Genomic DNA, 7,937 nt, shown 5'->3' with positions numbered 1-7,937 from the left:
GATACATTTTCAACTCTGTCCTCAGATTCTACATTTCTTGCTTGCTAGCTCAGTGATATATTTTTAAAGATTATTTTTTATATTTATCCAGTATTTTTTTCAGCAAGTGAGTTGTTCAGAGTATCCAATCTAGCATATTGCCAAATAGCAATTTTTAAAAAAAAAGAATTTCTTTTGAAGCTCATTTTATGAAACAACCCCTGGATTTTAAGATAAGCAGGCCACAGGTATTTAAATGCATTTACTACCTAGTATGATATGTTAATTCTTCTCATTTTCCTTTTCTCATTTCTGTGTATGCAGTCTTTCCATGACACTCTTGGAGGCATTCATGCTTTAAAGAGAAGTAATATTATTGGAGCAAGAATGAAAATAGGAAGAGTCTATGTTGTTAGGGGGAGGGGTTGCTCAGCTTTATTCTAAAACAGTCTTTGGTCATCAAAAGGAAAAGTCTTTAGGAAACTCGGAAACTGCATCATAACAAAAGAATGGGAAAAAGAACAGGGAGAGGCCCAAAATACCTTGCCCACTCTGTCCCCCTGAACCTGGAGCCCTTCCACCTTAGAGAGGAAAGGATGGAGGAGTTGCCTGGGTGGTGGGGAAATACAGGGGAGTCTTGGAGAACGGAGGCAGCACCCGGAACCTGCTCTATGGCAGCTCAGGCCAGCGAGGCCAGTGGAGACCAACCAACTTTGCTTTTTCAGAGGAGAGTTAGATCAGCTGTTGTCCTCCTTGCCTTGAGGCCTGGGCCTCCTCTGGACATCTGCATTCGTAATGCCTGGGAACCATCCAATAGAATATCTGCCCTGAGACTTTGCCGAAGCCCATCCAACCTGCCCTGTGTGGATTCCACCACAATTTCCTCCATGTGTAATGACTTTTTGGTCAATGACGGCCCTCAGATATGATGGTGGGCCCGTAAGATCGTAACAGAGCTGAAAAATTCTTATTGCCTAGTGCTGCCATAGCTTCATAACATCATAGTACAAAGCTACACTATTTTTTTTATAAATTTAGTGTAGCCTAAGTGTACAGTGTTTATAAAGTTTACAGTAGTGTACAGTAGCATCCTAGGCCTTCACACTCACTCACTCACTCACCCAGAGCGACTGCAGTCCTGCAAGCTCCACTCATGGTAAGTGCCCTAAGCAGGTGTACCACTTTTGTTTTATCTTTTACTGCATTTTTATTGTTTAGATATGTTTACATACACAAATATTTATCGTTGCATTACAATTGCCTACAGTATTCAGCACAGTAGCATGCTGTACAGGTGTAGAGCCTAGGAGCAACAGCTACACCATATAGCCTGGGTGTAGAGTAGGCTATACCATCTCGGCATGTGTAAGTGCACTCTGTGATGTTCCCATAATGCTGAAATTGCACAAAGGTGCATTTCTCAGAATGTATACCCGTCGTTGTGACACATGTATAGGGCATATATGCTGCATGTGTGTACATATATACACACAAGAGCACACACATACACACTTATAAACAAATATGCTTGTTTCTCCATTTAGTCACAGAGTAGAGATATATGCCATCTAAGTATATCCACTTTTACTATAAGTAAACTGTAAAGAGACTTTAAACCAACCCTGCAGCCATATGTCGTTTGGCTGAGGGTGGGCATGGGCTCGCAAGCTGGAAGCCAGTGTTCTGTCTACACGACACTCTGAGTCCACGAGGGAACAACTGTAGCTACGAAGCCCTATAGCAGGCGCTTCCTAAGATGGACAAAACTCCACAACCTTTAGAAACACTTGCAATGAAGTCATTTATAATTATAGTTTTTAAGGCTGATTCTCATGACAGGCCACACAGCAAGCCTTCCGAGGAGTGGAGAGGTCCTCGGCAGCAGCGAGGCCCGGGATCCAGCCCGCAATCTGGCGGCAGGGCCAGGGCTGCGGGGCCTTCCACAGGGGATGGGAAAGGGCAGGCTCGAGAGACACGCCCTGCTGCTGTCTGCTTCCGCCAACCAGGGACAAAAATACCACGTGGACACCGGCAGACCCGCAGGCCCCATCCATCTCTGGCCTCAGAGGAAAGCCGGCGGAGCTGCGGCCCTCCGGAGAGCGGTCTGACCAGACGCAGCCGAAGCCCAGGCAGCCGAGAGGACGGGAAGGAGGCCGGAAATCAGCCCAGGCAAAGGCCTTCGGCGGAGAAAAGATTTCACCATCAATTTTAAAAATTCCCTTTTAACTGGGAATCTGCAGATGCTGATGAAATCGTACTTTCAAAGAAATCTCTATAGCACCTCTTCATTGAAAATAGAAGAATATTTGTGGGCAATTTCAGAAGCATTTTACATCCAGAAGGCTCAGCCTGCCAGGTAAACAGTAACTGTTGGGGGCACTCACACATGGTGAGGAACATTAGAAGGAGTTTCACTGGAGACTGTGGATCCTGGGGCTCCAAAGACCCACAGGGGACACACCACTAGCCATTCAACATTTCAGTGTCTTTCTGTGTCAGATGCTTACCACATGCAATGCCGTCTCTCAGTAACTGTCTCTACTCTTCTTTCCTGCTCTAGAACAAAGGACTCACATATAAACAATATGCAACAACAGCATTTGTGCCCAATGTAATTGAAGAGCCAAAGGCATAATTGATTCTGCAGAAGATGGACTTGGGCAAGGGTGTCGGGTAAAGTTTCCTTTAAAACACTGGTTTCCTTTGTGGAGAAATTCAGGGCCTCCTTACGTCCTGCTTGAATTGTCCTCATGTTTCATACCCAGCTTATCTCCACATACAGTGGAGTACTGGTGTCTCCAGAGGTTTGACAGAGCAGGGAACTTAAATTTTCCCAGCCACCTTTCATGCGCATCTGCAACTAAATTGACATCCCTCTGCATCCCATCTCCTGTTCCCACTGACCCTTCCCCTCACCCTGTCTACTGGCAAGTAGACGTTAGCCTGCTTCTCCAAGTTCCCAAAGTGCCACCTGGAATGCAGAAGGAATCTACATGTCAGGGCAGCATGGCAATCAGCCTAAAATCCACCTTAACCCTCCTGGTTCTTAAAATTTTCTTCCTTCCTGCCACTAGGAACAGTTCCCTTCCTCCTAATCCCCCCTCCTCCAAGTCTCACTGTTTCTTGGGGAAGAACTAAGTTGGAGGCCTGAAACTGCTACTAGTTCAAAGGCCCTTTTGAGGACAAGCATTACCAAATTATAAATGCAAAATTAGGTACAGGATCTTAGAAAGTGCTCATGCAAATGAGGTGCCATGAAACCTAAGCTTCATTAGCATCTTGCCCATTTGTTTGTTGCTCTGACTCTTGTTTCTCTTGTGGCCCTTAGCTCCAAACCCTTCAATTCATGCTGTTTTTCTTTTGAAGAACAAAGAGAGATCAACTTTCATAACCTGAAAAGGTTAGAATGCATTTTTCTAAAAAAGATAATTTTCTCTCCAAGTAGTTCAAAGCCTACAGCCTTTAAATGAGCATGCTTATCTTTCATTGTACTGAGCTAGCACACAAACTCTAAGTTCTGGTTTTCTGCTTTTTCTGTCTACTCAGAAGCCACCACTCTAAAGGCATATTCATTTTAGATTTCACCTAGAGCACAACCCCCCTAGACTGAAGGAGCCAGGGTGTATTGCTAGATGTGTGCTCCAATCTAAGAAGAAGCATTTATGGAAAAGAGGCCCAACCCTCTTTTGTGAAATTTGAAATAGAAAGGACATCAGGTTGGGGTGAGATAACATGACCTAATCAGTCAGTTCCAAAGCTGTTTTCCAGTATCTTGTATTTCAGGGTAGAAACTGAACTTCACATGGTAGAGGGAGGTGGAATCTGCCTTTGAGGACACATGGTGAGGAGACTCTGAGAGAAACCTGCGTATACAAAAGCAGGTAAATTGCCCCCAGCAAGGCCAGGCCTCATTGAATCTCAGAAAGAAGGCTCTGGGATACTACCTCATTGCTAAAGATAAAAGCAATAACAAAAGACAGAGATAAAGATAAAAGATAAAGCAATAACAAAAATAGCTGTCAATTATTAACTTATTTTCTAGCATAAAGAGTAGTTTTATCATGTAGGAGTTTATTTTTCTCATATAATAGTAAGTGTGGATCTGGAGCAACTGCTTAATGATGGCATACGGACTACTCTGTCTTCTTACCCTACCATTCTTAAATTTTATCTTCATGTTGTAAAATGGCTGCTGCACCCGCAGGTATTGTACGTCTAGTCTAGACAAGAACAGAAAAGAAGAGATCGGGAAAATAGATGGACGGGCTGAAGGTGTTAGCCAAGTCTATTCCTTAAAAACAATTATAATTCCTGGAAGTCTCACCAGTAGCTTCCACTTATGCCTCACTGGCCAGCTCTGGGTTTGGTTGCCCCAAGCTGCAAGCCTGTCAGGAGGGTGTGTGCTTTCCTTGTCCAGCTTCAGGGATAGAGGAGGTCAAGGGGAGGGCAGGGCGCATAACCTCTACCATTCCTTTGGCTCCCGGCACTCACAGGGGGCCTTCTCCCTCATCTGCGAACATGGTTCCCCTTTTCCAGTAGAGACCACTCCAAAGTCTCGCCCGGTGACCCATCGAAGGCTGCCTCAGAGGGAAGAGATTGCTCTGTGGACATGCAGCTGTGTTCACACCAAGGGAACAGCTTCCTGTGGTCCTGGCGCCTGGCTTCAGAGTTTGTGACCACACCTTAATCCCCTTTATTAGTCAGGGTTCTGCAGAGGAAGAGAACCAATAGGATATATGTCCTATTATTAGTGTGTATAACTAACAATACAATATATGAAATAAAGAGCTGGCTCTCACAATCACGGAGGCAAGGAAGTCCCACAATCCGCCATCTGCAAGATGAAGACTCACAAGATTGGGTGGCGTGACTCAGTCTGAGTCCAGGGCCTGAGAACCCAGAAAGCTGGTGGTGTAAACCCAAGTCCCGGGGCAGGAGAAGAGATGGACCAACTCAGCAGTGAGCCAGGAAAAAGGGGGCAAATGCTTCCTTCCTCCACCTTTTGTTCTATTCAGAGCTCCAAGGGGTTGGATGACTCCCGCCAACATTCAGAACTATTCCTTCACTGAGTCCACCCATTCAAATGCTAACACCTGATGGAAAGGCCCTCACAGACACTCAGATATGATGTCCTATCTGAGCACCTCATGGCCCAGTGAAGCTGACACATAAAATCGACCGTCACCCCTCAGCGCCTGTTCCTGCGGTACATTCGTGGAGAAACCCTTTCAGTGTGAACAGAAGTTTCCCACTTTAAGTACCCCACCCTCTAATGCAAATGAGAGAGATTCAGCTAAAGCATATTCGTGGCTTCCTGGCAGTGTTTTCAAAATCTGGCTCAGTGCTGTGTGTGTGTGTGTGTGTGTGTGTGTGTGTGTAATATTACCAGATTTTTTTCACATGAGAATATTACTTCTGAAATCAGTTCTTTTTGCTCTCCTAATACAAGATTTACACTCCCATTTAAAGACTTCATTAGGACAATTATTCTTAAGTGTGATTAAGGGGCTAAGAAAAGAGCAAACGGCATCCTTATGGCAACATCCAGGCAGACTGCACCAACTTGAATTGTCATGACCCACGTAAGAAGCAAGAAAAAAGAACAGAGAAGTTATTCCAACTCTGGAACCTCCAACTGCCTATTCTAACAGTCATGGGTTGTCTACAAACATGGACCATTGATTTTATTACCATTTATTGTGAACATTCACAGCAGGAAAAGATTTATCACATGATGAGAGTCAAAATTGTTTAATTGGAGTTTTCATGAGTCAGAAAGGGAGAAATCCTAGATTAGAAAGCCTCGTTTGCATTTCTGCGTCTGTCCACTGGTGCTGTAAATGATTTCTCAAGTTGACATTTACATTCCAAGCTGGGCTTGCTCTCAGAGAATTCTGAAATGCTTTCTATATTTGGTAGAACTGCTCCAGAAACCAAAATATGCACATTTAATTTTAAAAGAACATACCATGCTTTACATGTAATTCTAGCTCCCTGTTCCCCTTGTATTTTTTTTCCACAGGGACAAAAAAAAAAAAAAAAAAGATTTCAAGCTATAGTTAACACTGGCCATTTGGCTGCAGACCAAAATCTCCCAAAGACCTGTGGCTTCCTGGGAAAAAACAAAGCTATCGCCACAAGATGGCCTCGTTCAAAGGGCTGGCACACAAAGGGACCCCATGACGGGAGGGAGCTGGAGTCGGGATTATTAGTTCCTCCCTCTCCGCCTCATCTCCCTTCTTAAGAAGCACCCAGGCCACGGGACAGGCGCTGGGTGAACACTCAAGAATAAGACAGTGTGCAATGCAAAGCTGCTCCTCGGCTCCCAGTGTTACCGCCTCCTTCCTTCTTGTTCCCGAGTGTTAGCTGAGTGTGACTGCCCACCTGTAGGCCACTTCGGCCACCTAGGGGCCCCACAAGCCATGTGGTGGCAAAGGGGGTCTGAGCGGAAGTTATTACTCAAGGGAAGCTGCACGGCCTCCCCTTTCTCCCTCTTTCTTTGGACTGGACAATTTTCACCATGTAGATGAAGACAAATTTTTAGGGGACAGTAAAGCCACAAGGTAAAGGACTGTGGCTCCTTGAATGACATCATGGCGCAGAGCCACCTACTTCTGGGCATCACAGGGGAGAAACATAACCCTCTGTCTTGTTTGAGCTGCTGTGTTTTTTGGTGTCTTTACGACAGCCAGAGAGCCGTTCACTTTGTGTCCCTACTTACCCCAGAGCAATTAAATGGACAAGTGTCCCGTCATCCTCACCCTCTGTGCTGCTGTGCTGCACTCAGCGGGAAGAAGAATGAAAGCAAAGGCCTTGCCCTCAAGGAGCTTGAAAAACAAGTAAGAACCAAACAAATAAACTTGGATGTCCAAGAGGAACCACAAAGCAAGGGAGGGGACAGAAGTGCTTCGGGAGGAGACCTCGAGGCCCTGTCCGCCTCTGCGCGCCACCAGCAGGCCTCTCTAGCACCGGGTGTGGGACGGGCCTCCTCCAAAAATAACAGCGCAGCTTATTTTCACCCCCCTCCCGCCTGCTCTAGACTCTCCCTCTCTCACGGGGCCCGAGACTCCACGTGCTGCGGGCCTGCTTGCAGAGCCCCACGGCTGCAGACGCGCCCTGCGTTCACATTCCCAGCCTCATGCGTGCCCAGGGCCTTGTTCCTCCGGCTCTTGCTACGTGGACGACTGAAGAGTCCATAGGAGCCCCGGCTTGAAGGGCGCGGAGGGCTGCTTCTCTGATGGTAACAGCTAACATTTATTGAATGATAGCAGCTAACATTTATTGAGCGCTCCCTCTTCTAAGATCTTTAGGCACAACTCATTTAAGATTCACTGCAGTCTGTGAGGAAGGCACTGTTAATAAGAAAACTGAGGCTCAGAGAGGTTCAGCAAGTTACATGATCTCACAGAGCAAAGAAGTGGCCAGTATTTGAACCCAGGCAGTCTGATTCCCAAGCCTCTAGAATCTGTGCTCTTACCACATTGCACAGATTTTAGCATTTTATCTGTCACCTTTGGAAGATCTTTGAATGCAAAGGGGTGCAATCGTAGGAGTTAAAGCTGCTTTGGCAGAACCATCAGGAAGGAGAATTTGATGTGAAACAGTCCCCATGTCAGACCTTGTAGATAAGAACCTATAAATTATGTGTCAAACCAGGCCCCCTGTCCTCTTGTAAAGTTAAATGAAGACTCTTAGGGAGATAAAAGACAGCTTTCCTCATCTCAAGAACTTACTCCCCGAAGGACAGACACCGATAGCGTTTCTGTCTATTCTGTGATGACCTGGTGATTCTTCAAGAAATGAGTGGACTCTTGTAAATGGAAAAAAATCTATTTAGGTTCCCTTCTATGGGATGGTCGTGTTCCCCAAAGTCAGGAGGGTTTCGCTCACCTCTTCACTGCATTGGTCGGAAGAATTCCCTCCCTAGGATTACAGGGGTGATCAAACACACAGCACCC

Source organism: Miniopterus natalensis, chromosome 1, assembly GCF_054644295.1.
Source record: "Miniopterus natalensis isolate mMinNat1 chromosome 1, mMinNat1.hap1, whole genome shotgun sequence".
NCBI classification, from domain to species: domain Eukaryota; kingdom Metazoa; phylum Chordata; class Mammalia; order Chiroptera; family Miniopteridae; genus Miniopterus; species Miniopterus natalensis.
This window is presented reverse-complemented; position numbering follows the sequence as displayed.